Source organism: Pinus tabuliformis, chromosome 4_1, assembly GCF_031772625.1.
Source record: "Pinus tabuliformis cultivar Carrire ecotype Pingquan chromosome 4_1, CPIR1, whole genome shotgun sequence".
NCBI classification, from domain to species: Eukaryota; Viridiplantae; Streptophyta; class Pinopsida; order Pinales; family Pinaceae; genus Pinus; species Pinus tabuliformis.
In genome coordinates, this window is record NC_142303.1 from 281980241 (window position 1) to 281991169 (window position 10929).

The window sequence follows — 10929 nt, forward strand, 5'->3', positions numbered from 1 at the left end:
TATTGAAATTTTTATTTTTTATTTTTTACTAATTATATTGAAATTTTATAATGTTTTAATGTAACTACTCTCGATTGTTAAAATTTTAAATATTTAGAAAGACATTATTTCATTATTAAATTTTTTTATAAACGATTTATTTAATATATAATTTTTTAAGTAGAAATGCAATTCTTTTATAACTTTTCATCGTTGAAGAGTTAAATGAATATGTGTCCCTTCCCAATAAAATTAAAAACCGGCATTCAAATTTGATCATTGCTCCCAGCCCGCCCACCGCCTTCCCTGTTGTCAAATCAAAGTCGAACCTCATTAGGCTTCCAAACATTTGAGACAAACACGTTGGCCTCATAGTTGAGATCACACCAAACTTATAGTGTGTCGTGGCACGTTGTCAGCCGTATAAAATTTTAAACCGTACACGCGTCCTTCAAGGCAGGGATCAGAAGTTTGACAATAATTGCCAAAATTGTTCGTTAACTGTAATTATTCGCTTGTGCCAGCTTTGTCTCGACAAAAGTAGAAAGACACGTGTGATTATGTGAGAGGGGGACGAAATTTTTCCTTTGTCAGGCTGGCATTTTATGGTTCCATGCCCATGGTGGTCGGAATCAAAACGAACTGTGGAACACGGCAAAATGTAATCCACGTGGCAGCTACTCACAACTACTTAGGGCTGCTGACGCGAAATGTACGCTCCAGTCCACTGACAAACGTGTCTTCAAATATTCCTCTCAACCATCTTGTCTGTCATCATTATAATATGAAGCCGAATCTTCATCGAATCCATTTTGGGAGACCTTTTAGAGAGCACCATCCCATTTTTTCAGAAACTGGTATTGTGTTTACTTTCACCTCTGTACATGATTTTAACGTTAAACAGAACCAGGAACCACGATCGGTTCAACACCTGCAACACTCATCGTTCGACTAATTTAAGGTTCTGCTAGCACGCTTTGTTTCAATTCGGGAATTCGAAGATTGAAATAGTTGAAAATGGCGCCCAAATTTCGATATATTGATACGGCTTCGGCTGGTGGCACTGGTGCTGAAAATGAAATTGAAGCTGCCAAGGACATTATCTTCAGCGTTGATTTGGTGGCTGCTGCTAAAAAACAGCTTCAATTTCTCAAGGCAGTGGGTAATATGCCTTGTCTTCATCATGGACCTGTGGTGTTGGAGGCCATTAGAAGGTTTGTTCATGGAGGATTAAATGAAATGCATATCAGGAACTCAAATCTTTCTTTGATTTCTAAATGTAAAGCGATTCTTGAAATTGGAATTATGTGGACTAATTGTGCTTTTTTCTGGTATTTGCAGGTATAAGCAGTTTTGGATGCCTTTGGCAGCGGAGTTTGGTCATTCGCAGACTCTGTTGCCTCCCTTCGACGTTCAATGGGTTTGGCACTGTCATTGCTTGAATCCGGTTAGTTATTAATCCTGAGCTTAGCATTGAATTTTCATTAATGAGATAGGATACCCATTATCTTTAAAAGCTGTTTGTCTTTTGGTTTTTATATGGGCACGTTCAAGGTTCGAATCTGAACGCAGATATTATACTTCTTTTTCACTCAGGATTCGTACCGTCGATACTGCTTTTCTCGTTTTGGAAGAATTATCGACAAGCCGCTGTTTCTTGAGTCTAACAGCGAAGCTGATTCGCTGGAAAGATGCAGGAAAATATGGACTGAGAGATTTCCTTCGGAGCCTTTCGAGCTGCGAGTCAAACCACGGCTAGGTTCGGACAGCGGCGCGGTGCATCCTGTGAATGTGAGTTCGGAAAGCAGCGCCGAGGATGACGATTTTGACCTCGTCGCCGCCATATCCACGCAAGCCTCTCTGTACCAGCAGCAGGTATCTCGATAGTTTGAAGTCGTAATATCAATTGATTTCAAAACAGTGTGATTTTTGTTATTGTGACCGTTCTGATGGATGCAGATGCTGGGGTTAAAATTCACAGGTTTTTCAACCATATATGTGGGAATATGCATTCCTAGTGGCTGCCACTGAACGATTCAAATGCTTTTTGTATTTGGTAAAGAAGTACAGTGAAATCTTCACAACTTGCGTCCCAACCTTGGATATCATTCTCATATGGACAGCCTACCAGGTAAGAGCAGGTTTACTACTATATTGTTTACAAGATAGATTTGTTATTGGCGTTATGAAAAAATTAATAGAAGAAATGATTTTTTTGGGAAGAATTTAGTAATACAATTTCTAACCAGAATTTGATTTCATTGCAAGTTAAATAACTAAACTTATAATTCTTGAAAATCTCCTTTAAATTTTAAATTCTGAGAAAGGAGAACAGGAAAAAGGCCATTTCGTGTATTAATTAGAATTAGGCTCTTTCTTTACAGATCCTTCCTAATCTTATAAAATTGTCCAAGCACTCTGCGTTGATATCTAGACTGAAAAATGTCAAGCCCTTTGGTTAATTTCTCTGCTATGTTGGAAAAATCACTGCACCTCTATAGACTCCGTAATTTCCACTCTGGGGATCCTAGTTACTGGTTTGTAATGTTTACCAACACCTGTAGGTTTTGGTGTAATGGCAAACCTTCACATGGTATCAGAGCTTGGATCTAGGTTGGATTCCCTCAAGTTGCGTTTGAGGGGGGTGTTGGAAGAATCACAGCACCTCTATAGAATCTGGACCCAGGTTCGATTCCCCTGAGTTGCATTTGAGGGGGGTGTGGGAAGAATCACCACACCTCTATAAAATCTGTAATTTCCACCCTGGAAATCCTAGTTACTGATTTATAATGTTTACCAATACCTGAAGATTTTGGTGTAACGGCAAAACTCCACATGCTAGTATTTAAATGCACCCAAATTCGATCTGATAAGGACTCAGCAAATTCGCAGTCTTTTCCTTTTCGTTGATCTGAATAATCTGTTTTCTTTTGTTGCCATTACCAGAACTCGCCAGTGGCCTACACGAAAGATATGGAGTGGGTAGACAGAGTAACTGGGGGAACTGCAATAGCACGAGGACCGAATAACATGTCCGAGGAAGATCTCCATGAGACTGCAAGACTCTGGGAGAACACTTACGGAAAGCCATACCAGAAAGCAGGTGCTTTGTTCGAGTCCATCCTTTCAACACCTCTTCCAATCTCTAAAGCACTGGGAGGGCTTAACAACCCAAAACCGATGTACTGGGAGAATCAAGAAACAGATGTGAATAGAAACCGTGAGACACTGGAACCCAGATATGTCATGGAGGTAAAATGAACATCGATTTATGGAGCCCTTCTGAATTATGCCTCTCTATTTTGTGCAAAATGCACAGTTTTGAATTGTTGAATTGCTGAGCAGGTCGGCATTCTTATAAAAGGCGTAGCAAACGCTGAAAGCAAGAAAGAATTCAAACACTTATTTCTCCGTCTCAGGGCACTCGATTCATATAAGCGATTGAAGTCAGACAAATCTCTGGCGAAGCTCTCAACTGGTAACAGATGGCAGAAGCCATGGACCTTACAATGCGAATTGAGCACCAGAGGTCTGCTACTCGAACTCCGATCCTCCATGAATTCATCTTGTATTAGTCCTCTGGGAAGATCTAAGCGTCTGGATAAACTGGGCTTTCTCTGGATTGAAATGCTGCAAACTTCATCGCTGACTATAGACAAGACGATTACAGTAAAATCAAATATCTCAACTCCAAATTCCAGTACAGATCACCAACCCCTGATTCGAATAATTGCATCGATCACTCCACCAATTCAAGCTCCATATTTATTAAAATGTGTCCCGGATCTCGTGACAGATGACAGTGGGGCCATGTTATCAGACTATATTGTTCGGATGAACAAGAACCGTCCTCAGGAAGGACGTTGGATTTCCAGGACTGTATTCAACCATGCCGGGAAAGAATGTTTCGTCGTACGCATCAGGTGATTAATCATCAGTTCATCTTTGAAATATTAAAATTCCAGTTGCAAGATTTCAAGAGCATATAAAATCTTGAATTTACAACATAACTGAAATGTTGGGTTAACCTGACAGAGTTGCCAGAGGTACATGGAAGAAGAGAAGAGGTGATGGACCAGTAGGAGTGGACTGGAATGAGAGAGTTATCCAAATTTGTGAGGGTTCTTGGAACTACGTCTATGGATCTATTGGCATTACTCCAGGTAATTCACTTAAATATAGCCTGAGTTGTCCGGGCAGCCCCTGGATGTGAAATTGTAGATAAGGTTGGATTTAAGTACAAAATAATGAATAAAATTGGTTAGAAAAAAGAAAGAAAACCCCTGGATGTGAAATTGTAGATAAGGTTGGATTTAAGTACAAAATAATGAATAAAATTGGTTAGAAAAAAAAAAAAAAAAATTGATAGAGAAAAGAAATGAAAAAAAGTTAGGGAATGTATAAAATATAAATTTTATATTTTACATCTTTGAACTAATATAGTTTTGAGTCTAGTAATAAATCTAGAGTCTAATAGTAAATGTAGAGGTGTGAACAGCACTAAAAAAAACTAATATTTTATTTAGTTTTAATTAACTTTCTTAATTATGTCATACATACAACTAGTCATGCCTCACTAGTTAATTATCTCATACAAGTAGAAATAGTCCTAGTTCAATGACCATACAGTAATAATCAGTTAACTATATGATGCATTATTCAAGTGGAAATAGTATAAACCAGTTAAATGGCCATGCAATCATCAATGAACTATCTTATGCAAGTGGATAGTCCTGGTTAACTAAAATGCAATTAACTGTATATTATCTATGATAAAGAAAAAATTCTAAATTTTTCTTTTGCATTCAAAAATGGCGGCAGAGAAAGTAGTGGGCACTGCAACTCCCATAGCAGATGATCTGGAAAACCATAAAATGACGTGGTCACTATCCAGTGGCGAGATCTTCACCATCCAGATGCCTATCCAACAGATCCAATGGGAGAGACACCTCGAATTCACGCTTAAGAATACTCCAAAAGGCAAATCGGTATGAATATTTTAACGCTGTTGCAGGCCAATTTATGTAAATATGCTAAAAGTTTTGGGGCAACAGATCAGTTTGATTAAATTTATTAATGTCTGCATTGATGTCATATGGTTGCAGGCGAGATTGCTGAATGGACGAAAGCTGGAATACCAAGTGACGGGAGCAAAATCGGAGGAAGAAGAAGGATTTGTAACTCTGGTTCGATACACGGCACAATGTCCCCAAGGGAAGGCCACCGCTCTATTCAACTGGAAAGTGTCTGCCATGGAATTTCTGCCAGAAGAAGATGCAGTTCTCATATTGCTTCTGTGCGAAGCCACCTTTCGCACTGTAGCGGACTTCGGGGCCAATAATCTGGGCAATCTTTTTATCAGAAGAAGAATGAAAAAGGCGAAACCCGGAAGCAGAGACTGGGGATCAGTAGTGATCCAAATTCGCCATCAATGCCTGATCTAAATTTCTGGTATTTGAATCCGAGGGAAGTTCTAGGGCTCCCACCAGTAGATGAGCAGCCCACTCTTAACTCGGAGGAGGCAACTCATGTATACAGAAACGGGAGCTGGCTTTACAAGAACACTGCTGCAGCCTCAACAAACAGAGCTTATTATAAGAACAGTGGGATTCATAAGGCGGGATCTTCTGGAAATGCGTTTAAAATTGGTGTGGCCGAGGAAGGAGGAGTGGAATCTTCTTGGAAGTCTTTCAGTGGATTTCCTGCGGAGAGACATAGGAGGAAGTCTTCCTCCGACAGTCATTCGAAAAAAATTTAAGAACAGTGAAACACGTTAATGGGTACCTTGTCGTGGTCTTCGATCATAGACCCACCATATCCGTGATGATGAAAGGATCCATATCCCAGTGCACAATGTTGCAGACATCAGCACAGCGTCAGACAGATATTTCTCGCAGACCGAGATGAGTTTATGAAAGCGAGGTGACAGGTTCGTTTTTCTCGTGGGGTGAAGGGGCTTTCTGGGTCCTTCCTCGTTGTGAGAGTCAACGGTGCACAGAGATTTTCGAAGTGTGATTCTTTTACTCCTTTTGAAATACAACATATGAACTTTCTTAATTTAGATAATTATTTAATTTAATAGACTGTTATGGAATTTTTATTTTTAATATATTAATTATTATAATGTTTTTTTTTTTAATAGATATAGAGTAGTTGAGAAAGTGTATTATTAAGATAGTGCTGGTGACGTTACTGATTTAAAGATAATGTGACCGAGTACAAGATGAGTTTAGAAAATAGTAAAAATATATTATTAACCTATTTCTTTTAACATTATAATGTAATATAGGATGCATTTAGAAAATGGTAAAAATATAAGGATTGCAATTCCGTATCATCTAAAATACAAATATTATTTAAATATCAATTCCTCTAGAATGGAGAAAAATAAAGAAAGAAATAATGGGTACAACTTAATTTTCTCATTTATTTATATAATAAAAATTTGTATGTAAATAATTTTATTTTAATTTTAATTAAAAAAATATGGATATTGGTTTTTTAATTTATTAGTTTAATTGTTTGACATTGAAAAATTTTAAAAGATTTGATATTGGAGATAATATCTTATCTTATATAGAGTAATCAAGGATGTAGGAGGGAACGCAGGTGGTCATAGTTATCACAAGAGTGTAATGTAGCCATCACTCTCCCTCATTACTATGACATAGAGTAAGTTTGGTGTACTAATTATTTAAATAACAATAAATTCTCAAATATGTTGGTCATTTCTTATATGCAACATTGGATTTGGTGGATTGGGTTTTGGATGGATTTGGAAAATTTCTTGATGTTCTTACCTATTGATTCATGATGGTGCTCACTGTATTTTTATTTTTGGTTATGTTAGTATATTTTTGACTCTAACAAGTCACATTCTTGCTCTAATTTTCTTGGGTGTAACTTGGGAAGCCTGCCTCTTTGTTGTTGAGTTGGTCGTTTGGTGTAGTCGTGCTTTGCTCAACACCTTTACCTTTCTGATAGAAAGACCAAGCCCTATTGGCCTACGTTCTTACACCCTTCATATATTTCAATTTTGGTTTTATTTTTTCTCATCTTGCGGCTAGAGGGCTTGAGCCAAGAGGAGACACAACTTTCACTGCATGTCTAAGACCTTTGAAGCAACTTCGGGTTTTGGTTGTCGTAAGTAATTGGTCAATGCCTACATATTGGTATTAGTTGTCTCAGTAACTAGCTGACGTGACTCTAGGTATTGGGTGTTTCCAGTAATTGGTAAGACATCTATCCTAGTGGGTTGTTTAAGGCATGGGTAGTTTCGACTTAGCATTGATCACTAGACATGATGCCAAGGCAACGAGTGAGGTCTTTCCATGGTGTAGGTGGAAGAGGATTTGCACAAGGGTGTGTGTGCAAGGGCTAGAGCTTAGTTCTCCGCTCAGATCTTTCACATGCAAGCACCTCTTGAAATTTAGCAGGAGTTAAGGGAAGTAGAGGAGGAAATTATCACAGGCCATGACTATCACTGACTCTGAGATAATTGTCATTGTGATTGACTAGGTGCTTGACACCGATCACACAAGAGGTTATCTAAACCAATATCTACACGCGATCAACCTCTATTGGCATCTTAAGTCACTCTTGGGTAAAGTCATCTTTGAAAGGAATGACACAAAAGATGAAATTTTACTAATGATGGACAAGCTCCAATTGCAATTTAGAGAAATGAACAAGCGCATTGCAAAGATAATGTTGAAAATGCAATAAGAAAATCCTAATTTAATTTTGTCCTTGAATTAAATTAGGAATAAAATTATAATTCCACATCACAAGACAACTTGTATGAGTTAACTAAGTTAAATTGACTTAGTTGGCTCAGTTAATTCGAGTTGAGGGTCTAACTAGAGTCATGTAGAGTGTCTCCTACATTATAGGAGCCTTGGTGAGTTTATTTTGAGTTTTAATTAATTAATTTAGTTTAACTGAGATATAGTTAGTAAAACTAGTTCCAACTGATGGAGGAACTAATTGGAGGTCAAAGAGTGGGGTGTTGCTTCATGTGTTCAACTAGTTAACTGATGATTCACTCATAAATAAATCACACATGTCATATTTGAGAGTTACCTAGTTGAGATTGGAGTTCAGGGTTAGTGTATTATCAATTGTATAATCATCCAAATTGTACAAGTTGTGCATGAAATCTAAGGAAAGCCTATGAGGATTGCACAATTCATATTGAGGAATTTCCCTAATTAATAGGGGGCTAATTCCGAAGGAAACAACACAAGGAAATAGGGACTTGGGTAAGCCAAAATTTGGTTAAGTATTGGCCTGGGCTTATCTAGGAAGCAATGAGACACATAGAGATAATGTAAAGGTTTCTCGGGCTTGAGCAAAGCATTGTAATCTTCTCATATTTTCTGTCTAATGCAATATACAAATAGCAGGGGTTTTTAGTTGTGGATTTCCCTAGGAAATCATTATGTAATGTGTTGATTGAATTTTTTCTCTAGTATTCTTTGTGATTTCGTGGTCGTTTAATTGTTTCCGCTGATGAGTAGAGTAGATTCAAGTCTATTGTTTTACTAAATTATAAATAGCATTTTGAATCTATAAGGAATTTCTACATGGTATCAAAGTAGAAATCGCTCTAGAAAAGGAGAACACGAGTTTATCTTTTGCAAGTAAAATCAAATTGGGAGTATCATTCTATAGAGCTAGCAAGATGTCGTTCTTTAGAATGAGAGTCAAATATTCCCTTGAGGGTAGTTCGAACTATATTGCTTGGAAGGACAGGATGGAGGCAGTGTTGGAAGACAACAGGTTGAAGGAATTCATAGACAAAGATATTCCTAAGCCTCCAACAACTGATGCTCAAGATCTAGCAGAGTGGAGCTAATGTGTTGCAAAGGCGAGAAGGATCATACTAGAAGGAGTTCAAGATCGTATTGTCTCGAACCTCAACGGGAAGGAGACTCCATATGCAATGTGGAATGCCTTGACATACATGTTTGAGAACAACATTGACCACAGGAAGCTGGCACTGAAGGACAAGCTCAGGAAAATCAAGATGGATAAGGGCGACATAATACCAAAGTACTTGACCAAGTTCACCCAATGTCGGGATGAGCTTGGAAGTGTTGGTGTTACAGTTGTTGAAGATGATTTGGTTAGCCTAACACTTTTAGGTTTTCCTAAGAGATGACACAGCTACCAGGATTCAGTAAATGGGAGGGAGAAGCTACTGGAGTGGGAACGTTTGTGGTCCGACTTGGTGCAAGAAGAGATTTAACGGAACACTAGAGATGGATCCTCATCCAAGCATGATGATGAGGAGAATTGTGCCTTGGCTGGAAAGGAAAAGAAAGGGAAAGGGAAGTCATCCCATTCCAAATCATATTCTTGTTAGGTAGGCAAGAAGAAGGACTCGTCAAAGATTAAACGTTTTCACTTTCACTAGTTGGGACATTATGCCATGAAGTGTCCACACAAGAAGGATGACAAGAAGCCCTCAAGAAGAGCTGCAGGTGAAGCTCTTACTTCACAATTCAAGTTGGATTTCACCTTCATTTCTTGCATGGTGACATCGGTGATGGGTAGTGTGTAGTCTATAGATAGTGGAACCTCATTCCATATGACCGAAAACAAAGAATTCTTCAGTGACTTGGAGGAGAAGGACCTCCAGATGCACATCGAAAAGGGAGATGATGGAAAGTATAGCGCGACCAACATCTGTACCATTACTTTTTTAAGGGATTCTAATTCTCTTCTCACATTAAAAGATGTCATATGTGTTCTGGGTCTAAAGAAGAATTTGGTTTCAACTGCTATGTTGAAGGACGATGGCTATGATGTGATATTTAGCAAAGGAAATACTTTCCTTCATCACATAGCCTCAGGAGAAGTGAAGCGGATCGAGGTTTAGGTGAAGAACCTCTATAATTTGGATGTAGAACACTGTGTTGCTTTGAGCACAATAGCAGAGAAGGTGTAGATCCGAGAAATCGGTGAATTGTGGCATAGAAGATTGGGCCACTTGCATCACGGAGCTTTGAATATCATGCAACATATTTCTATAGGACTTCCCAAGGGTGCACTAGACCAGAGAGATACATGCAAATGGTGTACATTGGGGAAGTACACCAAAGCCACCTTTCATGATAAGGACAGTTGAGTGCAAGCAATCCTTGAAAGAGTTCACTCAAATGTATATGGATCGTTCTCAACAACCTCCATAGCCAAGCACATGTATTATGTAATATTTGTAGATGATTTCTCACGTAAGTACTTGATTTTCTTCATGTATAAGAAAGATCATATGTTCTCTAAATTTTGTGAATTTAAAGCACTTGTTGAAAAAGATACTGGCAAGAAAGTGAAGGCTCTCAGGAGAGATAACGATGGAGAATATGTGTCGAATGAATTCAAGAACTTTTGTGCATTAGAAGGAATTTGACGGTAGTTAATAGAACAACATAACCCATAGCAGAATCGGGTGGCTGAAAGGAAGAAAAGAAGTATTGTGGGAGCTGTGTGAGCGATGTTACATGATCAGGTCCTACAGTTGCACTTGTGGGTTGAAGCATGTAACACAACTGTATATGTGCAGAACAAAAGTCCTCATCGGATTCTCGGGATGAGTACACCATAAGAAGATTTTTCAGTTAAGAAACCAGATGTGGCACACTTCAAGATCTTTGGTTCATTATTTTACCGTCATGTTACCAAGGATGCAAGGAAAAAGCTAGAGTCAATAATTTAGTTGGGCATATTTGTGGGGTACACTTATACACCTCACAATTATCGGGTGTACCTACCATCTCACATGATGACAATGGTTCGTAGAGATGTGAAGTTCGATGAAGAGAAGACCATGAGATGTTCCCTTGAGAGGGAGCTTCAGTTACATGTAGATGAAGAGCTTTTAGCTCCAAAGGAAGAACCTCGGGATGATGTGGAGCAACCACATGCAAAGGAGTAGAGAGTTGAAGT

The 10929-nt window shown here is 38.4% G+C and overlaps 1 pseudogene across 1 annotated transcript; it reads left to right on the forward strand.

Annotated features, from left to right (window-relative positions):
- The first annotated feature begins 765 nt into the window (after window positions 1–765).
- LOC149175364 (glycine-rich domain-containing protein 2-like) lies at window positions 766–6058 on the forward strand (annotated as a pseudogene). The gene is made up of 9 exons (XR_016258011.1): window positions 766–1193; window positions 1321–1426; window positions 1576–1854; window positions 1961–2110; window positions 2926–3231; window positions 3325–3902; window positions 4015–4142; window positions 4801–4967; window positions 5085–6058. The product of XR_016258011.1 is annotated as a glycine-rich domain-containing protein 2-like (transcript).
- Window positions 6059–10929: the final 4871 nt, after the last annotated feature.